The sequence below is a fragment of the Eucalyptus grandis genome, chromosome 9 (assembly GCF_016545825.1).
Source record: "Eucalyptus grandis isolate ANBG69807.140 chromosome 9, ASM1654582v1, whole genome shotgun sequence".
Classification (NCBI taxonomy): domain Eukaryota; kingdom Viridiplantae; phylum Streptophyta; class Magnoliopsida; order Myrtales; family Myrtaceae; genus Eucalyptus; species Eucalyptus grandis.
Genome location: NC_052620.1, coordinates 30,661,716 through 30,674,115, shown reverse-complemented (window position 1 = coordinate 30,674,115; position 12,400 = coordinate 30,661,716). Strand labels below are relative to the sequence as shown.

Sequence of the window (12,400 nt, the reverse complement as noted above, 5' to 3'; positions counted from 1 at the left end):
TTGTCATCAGGCTATGAAGCTCATCATCTTGTTGCAAACAATCACTTCATTTCAGGAAGAATATGGGTGGATCCATGCTGCTCCATAGACATCCCTTGAGAGTTGTGCCGTTGTTGTGCTCATTGGCGGCTCTATTCTCAGTAGTTACGGCGGATGTAGTCCAAACAACAAAGCCCGGATGCACGAACAGATGTGGCAACCTCACCTTCGCGTACCCATTTGGGATGAACAACACCGGCAACGACTGCTACTTCAAAGAATCAAACTCTTTCTTCATCTTTTGCGACAACTCGACTGGCACTCCCACTCCTTATATGTACGGTAAAGATTCTAATCTCCAAATACTCAATATATCTTTTGAGAATCACGAGATTAGTATAACAATGTTTGTAGCCAGAGATTGTTATAATTCGTCTGGCGGATCCTTGAACAACAATGATCCTTGGCTCATTCTTCCCGATTTCCCCATATCTTCTGCCAAGAACAAATTTATCGCCGTGGGATGCGACACGTACGCGACCTTCAGCGGAAGCACGTATGTGACGGGGTGCTTGTCCTCATGCGGCAACATCTCGGACGTGATTAATGGGTCGTGCTCAGGCATTGGTTGCTGCGAGACTAGCATACCTCGAGACGCCTACCGATACAACATCTCTGTCACTAGCTATAACAATCATGTCGGCATCTGGGAATTCAATCCATGCGGATACGCTTTCGTTGCCGAAGACGGCTTCTTTAGCTTCTCTAAGGACAATCTGCACGAGCTGCCATTTGATATGGTCCCTATAGTTGTCGATTGGTTAATTCCAGATCAAACATGCGATGATGCAAAGAAGAATACAACGACCTACATGTGCCAAGAGAACTCCATTTGTACAGATGCTGAGAATGGAAACGGCTACCAGTGCCACTGCTTCGAGGGTTTTCAAGGGAATCCCTATCTCCAAAATGGTTGTCAAGGTACCTTTTCCAGTCTTTTCATTAGACCTACCTCACATCCGAACGAGTGCTCCTGTTTAGAATCGTGGATCATTATTTCCTTAAGGGCGGCCATGTTAAATGGATCCAATTGCATAAATAACCCAGAGAAAGAAATTCGTAGAAACTTCAAGTCAGAGGACCAAATTTTGACTTGATGAATGGTACATGTTTCAAACGATTCTCCTAGTAATCAAGTAACATTTATAATCTTAAAAATCATAACAATCTAGGCCGTTAAACACAATCATATTTTTTTTCCTTTCGGATGACTGCTTGAAATTTAATATGACCTAGGAAGCGCTTGTCAATAATCTGTAAATTTTCACAGCAATCATTCCAGATATAGCTAGATATTCTTCTCTCTTAAGTTTAGTCCGTACAATTGTTTTACAAACTGAAGCGGTCGACTACAATTGAGTTTATAAACAAATGGTCCATACTGAACCCTCAATATGAATCGGTCAAATTAGCTTGTAAATCAATTTCATGCACCGATATTAATACATCCAGCATTATTCTGTATTTATAGACAATTATTTTAGATTTTTTTTCTATGTGATATGTTATTCCAGTTAGTAATGGCACAATTTTGTTGGATAAATCTTAAATCTTCTATTCTAAACAATGATCAAGTGCTTGGTTGAGCTTAGGCTCTTGAGATAATGATTGATCACTTAAAAAGTGTGGTGAGGTATCACGATCTTAGGAAAAGCAAATCGACTCCATATGTCCTCTCAAAATTGAAAGTGTCGACAAATCGTGGAATTCTATTTACTTTCTCAAGTTTCTTCCAATTGAAATGGTGTCGGATTGTTTCTTCTATTTGGAATATGTTCCTCCAGATGTCAATGAATGCGTGATTTCACAACCTTGCGTTGGAATATGTACGAACTTGCCGGGAACGTATAATTGTTCATGTCCAGAGGGTTCCCAAGGAGATGGAAGAAAAGATGGCAAGGGTTGTACTCCTATCATCCATGAAAATAGGTTTCGCTCAAACAACATCGTTCTAGGTCAGTAAGTCGTACACGTTGCTCAAACCTTTTCATCATATAAAAGCTTCTTTTATCTTGTAATTCATCCACATTCTTTAAATATTGTTATTATGTCATTGTTCCATCTTCTGCTGTTAGTTATCGAGATTTTTCAAATGTAAATCTTTCTCTTTGAATTAGTTGTGTCCATGAATTAAATTGATATTATATACATGTATTGTCATCTCAATTTATTCAATTCGATATTAACAAATTCAACCACTTGTTCTTTTGTTGTTGAAAAAGAATCAAGCACGTTTTACCACTTGATGCATTATATCATTCCTGTTATCAAAAGATACTCTCAGCATAATTATATATTTAGGTTTATTTTGCTATTATCAAGGTTCGTCTTAATGCAAAAGCTTCAAGTCGATGGAGGAGAAAAGAAAATAGGACAGGGAAGTAAATTAACACAAGATTGTTTGAGCGATGAAAAAGAAAGAGTTGGGCATATTTCGATTCTTTTTTCCCCCTTTTCTTGGGCGTGTGAACCTTATATAGGGTGATGGACGACTGATTTGTTTGTACACCGAATGTGACGTCTTTTCCTAGGTGTGAGCATAAGCTTCCTGCTGGTTCTTTTGGTCATTTCCTGGTTATATTGGGGGCTGAGAGAAAGAAAAATCAGCAGACAGAGAGAGAAGTTCTTCCTAGAAAATGGGGGCCGCCTTATGTTGCAGAGACTTCTTTCTGAGTACGAAGGCTCCGCTGAATCAGCGAGAATATTCACCGACGAAGAGCTCAAGAAGGCCACGGATCACTACAATGAAAGCCGAATCCTAGGCCAAGGAGGCCAAGGAACAGTATATCGAGGGATCTTACCAGACAATACGGTTGTCGCCATCAAGAAGGCCAAGATTTTGGACCACAATCAGGTCGAAGAATTCATCAACGAGCTGATCATCCTCTCCCAAGTTAATCACCGCAATGTGGTTAAGCTAATCGGTTGTTGCTTCGAGACAGAGGTCCCCTTATTAGTCTATGAGTTTGTGAACAATGGCACCCTTGCCGACCACATACACAAGTGTGGCTATGAGTCCACATTATCCTGGAGGGCTCGTCTGCGCATTGCGGGGGAGACTGCAGGTGCGCTCTCGTACTTGCACTCCGATGCATTTGATCAGATTTTGCACAGAGACATAAAGAGCACGAACATATTGTTGGATGAAAATTTCACTACAAAGGTTGCCGATTTCGGAGCCTCCAGGCTAGTCCCCCTCAACCGGACGCAGCTGACCACGCTGGTTCAAGGCACTCTCGGGTACTTGGACCCAGTACTCTGCTCGAGCCGTTGGCGAGAAGAGTGATGTCTATAGCTTCGGGGTTGTGTTGGTGAGCCTTGACCGGACCGAGGGCCTTGTCCTTCGATCGGGCAGAGAATGAGAGGAACTTGTCCTTGTATTTTACTTCTGCAATAAAGGGCGAGAGGCTGTTCGAAATCATTGACTTGAGGGTGCTGAATGAGGGGAACCCTGACGAGATTAAGGAAGTCGCAATGCTGGCGAGCCGCTGCCTGAGGGTGAAAGGGGAAGATCGGCCGACCATGAAGGAAGCGGCAATAGAACTGGAGGGACTGATGAGGGTGATGGACAGGCATCCATGGGTGAATCAGAGCTGTGACCTTGAAGAACCCGAGCATTTGCTTGGTGAGAGATCAAGTGAATATGATGGCATCCTCAAAAGCAATGCATTAGGAAATGATGATAGCATAAGCAACCAAGTGCCCTTCGAAATTGAAAGCGGAAGATGAGACTTCATGGCAATATTGGCCCTTGTACTATTTTTCTTTTTTCTTTCTTTTTTTGTCTGTTTAGTTGTTTGTTCTATGTGCTCAAAGTTCAGATGCTACGTCCAAATAGAGTAACTGCCCTCTATATTTGTGTAACATAAAATTCGGACGATATTTGTAAAATGGAAGGTGCCAAAAGCATTCTCAGGCTTCTATATAATTCAACCACCGAGATAGAGGATGTTGCTATATCTGAAGTTGGTTAGGAGATGATTTGGTTGAAATTTTTTTTGAAGGAGATAAGCAAGGAGCAGGATAACAATGTTATTTTCAGTGACATTCAAAGTGTTGTTTGTCTTGCAAAGAATCTAGTATTTCATTCAAGGACAAAACACATTGAGTTAAAGTATATCAAATTCGTTAGTTGATAGATGATGAGACTTTGTCATTGAAAAAGATTGTTGGTGTAGAAAATCCAGCAGATATGTTAACAAAGGTTGTTACCATTAAGAAACTGAGGCTGTGTATTGCCTTAATTGGCCTCCATGGTAAGTGATGAGGGAGGCCGCCGCACTAGGACAATTTGGGCTACAAAGATAAAGACTATAAAAAAATATTGCTCTTATTTATTTATTTATTTTTAATTTCTTTTAAATATATATTATATATATTTTAAGATTAGCCTCTAAGTGGGAGATTGATAGAGTTATGGAGTCTAATAGAGGAAAATAATATTCAAGTGCAAAAACAATTTATTTTAGGCAAGCAATTCCCAATAGGTCACAATCTTGTAATGGTAAAGCATACAATAGGGATTTTATTGTTGCTAATAGCATACATGTAATTTTAATATTAATTATGTATACCCTAGACTCCTCCTATATATAGGGTAAAAGATAATGCTAAAACTTGTAACACTAGATCATACTTCCACTACCTAGTGCAGCACCGTGATTTTTCCCTTTTCTTAATTTTGGGACGGGTTTTCCACATAAAAAATTCTCGCTTGTTTTCTTCTCTATTTTTTTCTCTTCATATATTCAAGTTCCTAAGGCCGAACCTTGCTCGAGGCAGGCTAAGTCAGCCCTCACCGAGGCTCGGAGACTGGTGGAGGGGAGGAAGAAGGAAAAAGAAAAGAAAAAAAGAAAAAAATTAAAAAATCAATTTTCCCCAAGATAAAATCGTGAGATTGAGATAATTTTCTGAATAAGATCCAAACACTAAAAAAAATTTTCAATCACATATCACAAAAAAAAGGAAAACAAACCATTTTTTGGAAAAATGATTTTCCGGAAGATTTTGCAAAAATATTTATGTTTTTTGTAAAATAAATGCACCCTAAATATACATGCAAATCCACATTTTAATCAGTCACCTCATGCCTCATGTGGAGCGAGTTTTTTTTTTTTATCCCATCACCGTCCTTGCAATTGCAAGTATGCGGATTTAACTATCATTTGATCCCACCGCATAATAATAGCAAGTCTTAAAATTCAATAAGCCTAATTAATGATTGTAAGAAGACAGAAAAAGCATAAAGAGGAAAGGGGTAGAAGAATTGTTATAGGTATTAAAGAGATTGTTGACACCTAAAGTTTGACTACACGTTTGACCATTTATTACATAAAAAATCTTGGGATCAAAATCAACCCCTAAACAAGAAATTTTAATTTTTTGCGTTGCATTTTAGGCATTTGGACATCATAGAGCATGTCCGCATCCAATAAATTTCATTTAATGTAGCTTCATCGTGCTTGAATCTGAGAAGCCAGGGAAATACTTTCAGCCGGTACCCGAATTAGCAAATATCTTCAAAATATGCTCGACTATGAAAGAGGCAAGTAGACTGTGACAAGGAAGCAAATCAAGAGGACCAATCAATCCACAAATTCACGGTCAGCCAAGAGGAGAGAATTGTGGAATGTTTTCAAGTGCAGCAAGTGAGAGAAATAAAGAACGAAAAATAAGAGGAGCAAGCCGGGTGAATGATTGCGGTAATGGGAAAGGAAATAGAGATTTGCTCCATCAGCCTCGCCATCGAATCTCCATCAAGCCGAGCGTCCTGCATCACCTTCCACGGTTGATTCCAACAACATCAGTCTTCCCGCCATCGTGCTTCATTTCGACGCCCAGCAAGCAACCTGCCGCTGTCTGAGATCTCCACTGTCCAGGTATCCACTACTTGAAGTCATCGTCCATAGCCGTGCCTACAAGTTCCTGGCGACAATCCATATCCGTGCCTGTATACGAGCCTTTGTTGAGCTGAATCTCAGCCCCCACCGTGAGCCACGCCGGCGTTGCCAATGCTTGGGTCTTGCACAGCCATTTAACGACCACGCCAGGCCTTGCTCATTCCCTGCAGGTATTCCGGCGCTTCAATTCAGTCCATCCGCGAAGCCTCGCTTTTCTTGCCCCATTGCAACCCAAGCCCACTGTTGCTGCCATTCGCGACTCATCAAGTCTATCTTAGGGATAAGGTAGTGAAGGTTTGACTAATTTCGTGCAATAGTTTTATTTTAATATATGATTTTAAATGCATCATAAAAGTCGCCTATAATGAGAATTTTAATATACTAACATGATAGTATTTAAAACAAATTCCATAATATGTCATTAAAAACTCATCATGCATATCATACAGCTGTATCATTCTTGCTTGGCATTTAGTTATTAAATTAGTGCATGTAAAATCGATCTCTGTCATACAGAATGTTAGGGTTGGTTTCTTAAGTCTTGCATGTTAATTAAATAAATAAAATAAAAAAAGATTAGTATAGATGAATGTTAGTTAGTCCTAGTCCGTCCATAACCATGCATTTTGCTTGCATATTTTCTCTATCATAATTTACAGAATTTTTGTGATGATGGATAGCAATTTGCTTTGCTTGCTAAGCCTATCTGGATTCTTTAAAAATTCTTTGTAATCGTATTACTGATTATTGAGTGTTACATTCCCTGCTTGCATACCTACATAATCAACCCTCACATGTTAGTGAAAGGATAACAAATAGACGACGACTGCATGTAAAACATTTTCAAAATAATGAACAAAAGTACCAAAAAGTGTTAGATTAATTGAGTGTAATTAAGTGTTTGAATCCATTAAATCTTTAGTTCGCAAAAGTAAAATACACTTCTCTATTTTACTTGTGTCTAATTAACATATAATCGATTAATGACATCCAAAAGGTAAAATTAATTACACGTCGAATTGAGTGCTAAGTTGCGATTGATAGACTTTGAGAAAGTATGTGCTAAAAGCCTTACTCTTGTGGTTCAGTTGCGAGAAGGTCATGGCAAAATAATATAAACGTGCTAGAATTTTGTAAATATTTGAGCTAATGGCTTGCCAGATTAGAGATAACTATAAAGTCTAGTGCTTTATATCGAGCAACTTTGAAAATTCGAGTAAAAAATTGGTCCATCCTTACGGTTTGTGAAAAATTAATATCAACGTGCGAAAGTATGTGCTAAGCGCCTTACCCTCGTGGTTCTTCTACGAGAAGGTCGTGACAAAATAATATAAATGTGCTAGAATTTTGTAAATATTTGAGTTAACAGCTTGCCAGATTTGAGATAACTATAAAGTCTAGTGCTTTATATTGGGCAACTTTGAAAATTCAAGTCAGAATTTGATCCATCTTTATGGTTTGTGCAGAATTAAGCTATGTTTATTATATGAAGTTTTCACGGTTAAATGAGGAAAGAATATTGGTAAAAACAATAAAGCTAGAAAATTTTTAGGAGGAATAAAGAAAGAACAAGAGGAAAAGAAGGCTAGCCATATCTATTCCTCTCCCAGCCTGAGTGTGGCGCAAAAGAATTTTACCACAGCCTTGCCCCAAAATCCTTTGATCATGGGCTTTCACTCAATTTATTTGGGACTAGAAAGTAAGGATAGCTACTTACGTTGGTAGAATAGCCATCTCTATGTGTGCGTCTTGTCACAACACTCCCCAATGAGTGTTGGGGAAAAGAGGAGTTTAGAGGCAATGTTGAGTTGAGGGCCAAACGTCCTCAATCGCATGAGTTCTTTCAAATTCTTCCATCTCCCGAATTTTTATTATTTTCCGAAAATAAAGACTCGGGCTAGGCCCTTGGGCTTAGTCCAAATTTAGACCCAGCTTGGACCTCGCAGGTCCAGGTCACAGAAAATATAAAAGGCCTTAAAACGAAATGCACGTATTTGCTCAAGTCCAATTCAAATTCATCAAACCTTTTCAAGCCCAAGCTCATTAAGCCTAATTAAATCCAAAACTTACTATGCGACTATGAATTAAAGAAGCCCAACTTGAACCCATTTGTCTTTCTCTGTTATACCCCTTTAATTCTCCTTTATCATCAACGATGTTCTTCCTATCGGCTGAGTTAATTACACCTATTTTCTTTTATTCCATATATAATATATCTCTCTATTTTTTGTTTTTTTACTTCTATTTTCTATACCCATCCATACACAATTCTACTCCTCCTTGATTTAAAAAGTTGTAGCATACTAGCAGGCTAGCAGTGGCCCAGGGGGTGATGACGACGAGAGGTAGTGGAAGCCAGCTTAAGCATTTCAAAGATTGGAAGCTTGTAACACCCTTTCTCTACTCCTCTGTCAACCAAATAAATTACACATTCCACCAAACGAACTTCATTAAATGTTGGAACGAAAAAAGAAAAAGTTGTTCATTTACATAAACCCCGAATGCAATTCTCTGCAAACAATCCGAAATTCATTTCCTCTGATCACCAGACCGAAGCAAGCTCTGATCGTCAGCCAGCTTTTTTGTTGTTACTCCTGCTGATCTTCTCGTACCGTTTCAGCGAGGTGCCATTGTCTCTCAATTTCCATCCCCGAACAGAGGTCCTGCGAATCCACTGCGGATTTCAAATGGGCCCAATCTGAAGAAATCGTCGGGCAAGCACTCGAAGAGGCAGGCCAAACCGGAAGCCGTTAACAATAGCAGGACCTGCATTATAGGGCATGTCCGCATCCAATAAATTTCATCTAATCTAGCTTCATCGTGCTTGAATTTGAGAAGCCAGGGAAATACTTTCAGTCGGTACTCGAACTAGCAAATAGCTTCAAGATATGCTCGATTATGAAAGAGGCAAGTAGATTGTGCGCATGGCATGGGTGACGAGGAAGCAAATCAAGAAGACCGATCAATCCAGCAAATTCTCGGCCAGCCAAGAGAAGAGAATTGTGGAATGTTTTCAAAGTGCAGCAAGTGAGAGAAATATAGAAATAAAAATAAGAGGAGCAAGCCGGATGAATGATTGCGGTAATGGGAAAGGAAATAGAGATCAGCAGGAGTAACAACAAAAAAGCTGGCTGACGATCAGAGCTTGCTTCGGTCTGGTGATCAGAGGAAATGAATTTCGGATTGTTTGCAGAGAATTGCATTCGGGGTTTATGTAAATGAACAACTTTTTCTTTTTTCGTTCCAACATTTAATGAAGTTCGTTTGGTGGAATGTGTAATTTATTTGGTTGACAGAGGAGTAGAGAAAGGGTGTTACAAGCTTCCAATCTCTGAAATGCTTAAGCTGGCTTCCACTACCTCTCGTCGTCATCACCCCCTGGGCCACTGCTAGCCTGCTACAACTTTTTAAATCAAGGAGGAGTAGAATTGTGTATGGATGGGTATAGAAAATAGAAGTAAAAAAACAAAAAATAGAGAGATATATTATATATGGAATAAAAGAAAATAGGTGTAATTAACAAGGAAGAACATCGTTGATGATAAAGGAGAATTAAAGGGTATAACAGAGAATGACAAATGGGTTCAAGTTGGGCTTCTTTAATTCATAGTCGCATAGTAAGTTTTGGATTTAATTAAGCTTAATGAGCTTGGGCTTGAAAAGGTTTGATGAATTTGAATTGGACTTGAGCAAATACGCGCATTTCGTTTTAAGGCCTTTCATGTTTTCTGTGACCTGGGCCTGCGAGGTCCACGCTGGGTCCAATTTCGGACTAAGCCCAAGGACCTAGCCCAAGTCTTTATTTCCGGAAAATAATAAAAATTCGGGAGATGGAAGAATTTGAGAGGACCATTGGCCCTCAACTCAACGTTACCTCTAAATCCCTTGTTTCCCCAACACTCGTTTGGGAGGACTGTAACAAGATGCACACATAGGGATGGCTATTTTACCAATCCAAGTACTTTCTAGTCCTAAATAAAGTGAGTGAAAGCCCATGGTCAATGGATTTTCGGGTGAGATATGGTAAAAAAATTTTGCCCCACATTCCAGTTGGGGGAGCAATAGATATGGCTAGCCTTCTTTTCCTCTGGTTCTTTATTTATTCCTCCTAAAGATTTTCTACCTTTAGTGTTTTTACCAATATTCTTTCCTCATTTAACCTTGAAAACTTTATATAATAAACATAGCTTAATTCCGCACAAACCGTAAGGATGGCTCAAATTCTAACTTGAATTTTCAAACTTGCCCAATATAAAGCACTAAACTTTTATAGTCATCTCAAATTTGGCAAACTATTAGCTCAAAATATTATTGTGCCATGACCTTCCCACAGCTAGAACACGAGGGTAAGGCACTAGCACAAACTTTCCCAAAATCTATTAATTGCAACTTAGCACTCAATTCGACATATAATTAATCTTACCTTTTGGAGTTGCCATTGATCAATTATGTGTTAATTAGACAAAAAGTAAAATGTAGGACTGCATTTTACTTTTGCGAATAAGAGATTTAAACAGATTCGGAGACTTGATTTTACTAGATTAATTTAATGCTCTTTTGGTACCTTTATTCATTATTCTGAAAATGTTTTGCATGCGGTTGTCATCTATTTGTTACCCTATGCCACTGACATGTGAGGATTGATTATACGAGTGCACAAGCAGGGAATGTAATGCCCAATAATCAGTAACTAGATTAAAGGTAATTTTTAAAGAATTTGGATATGCTAAGCAAGCAAAGCAATTTGCTATCCATCATCACAAATTTTCTGTAAACTATGATAGAGAAAATATGCAAGCAAAATGCATGGTTATAGATGGACTAGGACTAACTAACATGCCATCTGTACTAATATTTTTTATTTTTTATTTAATTAACATGTAAGTCTTAAGAAACGAACCCTAACATTCTATATGACAGAGATCGATTTTACATGCACTAATTAAATAACTAAATGGCATGCAAGAATGATACAACTATATGATATGCATGATGAGTTCTTAATGACATATTATGGAATTAGTTCTAAATACTATCATGTTAGTATATTAAAATTATCATAATAGGCGACTTTTATGATGCATTTAAAATTATATTATAAAATAAAACTATTGCATTAAATGAGTCAAACCTTGACTATCTTATCCCCAAGGTGGGCTTGATGAGTCACAGATGGCAGCAGCAACAGTGGGCTTGAGTTGCAATGACGGCAAGAACAAGCGAGGCTTCGCGGATGGACTGAATTGGAGGAGCGCCGAAAAAACCTGCACGGAAAGATCAAGGCCTGGCGTGTTCATTTCAAGGGCTGTGCAAGACCCGAGCATGGGCAACGCTGGTGTGGCTCACGGTGGCGGCTGAGATTCGGCTCAACGAAGGCTGATATACAGGCCCGGATGTAGATTGTCGCCAGGAGAACGTAGGCGTTGCTATGGACGATGACTTCAAGCAGTGGACGCCTGGACAGTGGAGATCTCAGACAGCGGCAGGTTGCTCGCTAGGCGTCAATCTGAAGCACGATTGGGGGTAGACTGATGTTGCTGGAATCAACCGTGGAAGGTTGACGCAGGACGCTCGGCTTGATGGAGATTCGATGGTAAGGCTGACGGAGGAAATCTCTATTTCCTTTCCCATTACAGCAATCATTCATCCAGCTTGCTCCTCTTATTTTTATTTCTATATTTCTCTCACTTGCTGCACTTTGAAAACATTCCACAATTCTCTTCTCTTGGCTGGCCGAGAATTTGCTGGATTGATCGGTCTTCTTGATTTGCTTCCTCGTCACCCATGCCATGCGCCCAATCTACTTGCCTCTTTCATAATCGACCATATCTTGAAGCTATTTGCTAGTTCGAGTACCGACTGAAAGTATTTCCCTGGCTTCTCAAATTCAAGCACGATGAAGCTAGATTAGATGAAATTTATTGGATGCGGACATGCCCTATAATGTCTAAATGCCTAAAATGCAATGCAAAAAATTAAAATTTCTTGTTTAGGGGTCGATTTTGATCCATAAAATTTTTTATGCAATAAATGACTAAACGTGTAATCCAAATTTAGATGTGAATAATCTCTTCATTACCTATGGCAATTCTTTCTTTACATTGTTTCTATCTTCTTACAATCATTAATTGGGCTTATTTAATTTTAAGACTTGATATTATTATTGGTGGGATAAAATAATAGTTAAAATCGCATACTTGCAATTGCAAGGGATGGTGATGGGATAAAAAACTTGCTTCGCATGAGGCATGAGGTGATTGATTGAAATGTGGATTGCATGTATATTTAGGGTGTGCTTATTTCACGGAAAATATATTGTTTCTAAAAAATATTTTTTGGAATATCATTTTTCTAGAAAATGATTAGTTTTCCTTTGTTTTGTAATATATGATTGAATTTTTTTCTAGTTTTTGGATCTTATTTGGAAAATGATCTCAATATCTTCCGTTTTTAGATATGCT

General features: G+C 38.7%; 1 pseudogene; it reads left to right on the top strand.

Annotated features, from left to right (window-relative positions):
- On the top strand, positions 1–4,020 carry LOC104452340 (annotated as a pseudogene).
- Positions 4,021–12,400: the final 8,380 nt, after the last annotated feature.